Here is a 2,715-nt window from a genome sequence, read left to right on the forward strand (position 1 = left end):
AAAATTTGGTTGTTTTAAATATAAAAAAGTCGATAAAATATGATCATAATATTTTAGGAAATAAAGATTCTCTGATGCCAAGAAAAATTTTCGATCATTTCAAATTTTTGAAAAATTTTGAAAAATTTAAAAAAATTAAAAGTTTACAAAAAAAAATCGATCATATTCAAAATATAAAAAATCAAGATTTTCAAAAGTTTCCAACATTTAAATTTTTTTGAAATTTTCAAAAAAGCAATTTATTTCAAAATTTTTACACAACCATTTTTTTATTATTTGAAAAATTTAATTTAAAAAAAACGATAATGTTTGATAATAGTTTTTATGAAATAAGGGTCGCCGGATGCTTTCATTTTATCTCGGCTCGATTAGCCAAAAGACACAACACCACTCTACTAATTTTGCATTAAAATTCTGAAAAAACTCAACATTTTCTAACAATAAGATTACAGATTCGATGTTGTGTTGTTAAATTTAATTTAAAGGTATTAAATTTATTTAATAGCTTTAATAAATAATTCACTGAAATTTCAACATTAATAGTATTTATATATCTATAATTTTTTAGATATTTAAATGTGTATAAAAACGTTATGGAGACACTGGGATTCGAACCCAGGACTTCCCGCATGCGAAGCGGACACTCTACCCCTGAGTTACAACCCCTTCGTGAAAAATATTTATTTTTGCATTTAAATTTTTCAAAATGTGTCAAAAAAATGAATGCAACGCTATTGCGATATTAATAATTGAGCCTACACATAATTTTCCTTACGAAATAAAAGACCATCTGACACACATCAAATCACAAAAAAAACAATATTTTAAAAAAATTTAATCAAAATTAAAAAAAAAAAAGTATTTTTTTATCAGTTTCAAATATGGCGTCAAAACAAAGAGACACGATGAAACTGCTATTAAGCGACCCAGGGGAGATACCATCTATTCAGTCCAGCGAAAAGGATGATACGCTTAAAGCAGCTGTCGTCCAGGAAAGCAGCGTATCCAGCCAACGTGGTTATCTGGATTCAAGCAGAATGGAAGCCTTATTACGAGCGGATGACCCCACGACATATGCACCCAAGTCCGCTCTTGAGAAACCAAGAAAAACGGAAAAATCCAAAATCGAGCCAGGCATCGACGAGAAAGAACCGTCTGAAACAAAAAGTATTGCACGAGGAGGATACTTAGTGAATAGGCTGTTGTAACTGCTCTCATGCAACCCTGACAAAATTTTGTCATAAAACAAATCGAAACATTAAAAATTATTTTTATTAGAGAAAGTGTCATTATTTTTTTTTTTTAATTTTTATTTTGCCTCGCTTACTCTGATCATTTAGCCACCTACAACACTTTTATTTAGTTACATTCTAATTTTTATATCATTTTCAATCTATAGAATAGGATACATAACTATTCTATATTCTTCTTAATCTTTTTCTTATTTTCCTCAATTCTTGCTCTTTTTCAAATTTTTAATTCTATTTAATTTTCAGCTTCATTCAATTTTTTTCTTCATTCTTCTTTCAAGTTCCAATATTCCACTTCTTACTCCTAATTCAAATTCAACTCTTCGAATTTTGTTATTCCTATTATTTCTTAATTTTTATTCAAATTCTATTTAACAAACACAATTTTATTTGATTTCAAATTAACTACACATATTATTTTTAACAAATTCTATGTCATTGACAGGATTTGATCCGAAGACCCCTGTCGTGTGAATCGAACACGCTACCAAAGAGCTATGCTCGCCATATCATTATTTATTTTATTTAACAAAACTTAATATTTTTTATTTGTTTTGCTGATTTTTCTCATTCATATTTTATTTAAGATACCAAAAGTTACTTAGCTACTTGTAAGTAGCAGTTTGCCTTAAGGCTAGTTGCGTAAACTACTCGACATGTGTAAATACTCGACTTAATCAACAAGAATAAGAATTATCTATTTTGATGAAATGTTCAACTGTTCGAAAATAAAGATTTTACTTTAATTAACACGTTGACTGGGGAAGTCTTTGAGAATATATCGTTTCTCTATGCTAAAACGTTTTATTTAAACAATAGTTTCGTTTACATTGTATATTGTATTACTTAACAGTTTGATTGAAACATTAATTCGGTGGCAGTGGCAAAAAGTGCTCTTTGGATCCTTCTATCGATAGGGATCACTAATTAGTTGGTTTTACTATGTCGCTAAATTGGAGATAGATTTATTGTGAATATGGCACTGTCGGCGCGCGTGTCAACAGCCGCACCAAGAACTAACTAGGAGTTGTCTACATGTTGTCGTAACGTACTTATAATATCAGTGTATGTATAAATTAAATTAATTTGTTTATAATAATTAATTACGTTTCATTGCATCCTGTTTGTATTTTCAAAATTTATTTAATTTAAGTGTTGACAAAAATTGTAATCATTACCTACCAATACCACAGAACGTATAGAATCTATATTCTATACTATAGATGCTTTGACATAGATTCTGATTAGAATCACCCAAGCATGCAGAGAAATTTTAAAGCTTGCTGACATTTTAAATTCAACCGCTTATTGTAGGCCTGTAATATTTTAGTAAGTTATTCCAGAGTACGAATCGTAAAAAAAATATTTCAATATTTAATTCATATACAAGGCGTCCAGATCTTGACGTCATGTGGTAGTATGGACTTAACTATTCTGAAAAAAAATCAGAAAAAAAATTTCACGT

General features: G+C 28.9%; 1 non-coding gene across 1 annotated transcript; it reads right to left on the reverse strand.

The window, feature by feature from the left end:
* Positions 1 to 594: 594 nt before the first annotated feature.
* Positions 595 to 666, reverse strand: Trnaa-cgc. The gene has a single exon. It is a non-coding gene; the product is annotated as a tRNA-Ala (tRNA).
* Positions 667 to 2,715: the final 2,049 nt, after the last annotated feature.

The sequence above is a fragment of the Ctenocephalides felis genome, unplaced genomic scaffold, assembly GCF_003426905.1.
Source record: "Ctenocephalides felis isolate EL2017-DRISC unplaced genomic scaffold, ASM342690v1 CF-g0.4_SCAFFOLD_01886, whole genome shotgun sequence".
NCBI lineage: Eukaryota > Metazoa > Arthropoda > Insecta > Siphonaptera > Pulicidae > Ctenocephalides > Ctenocephalides felis.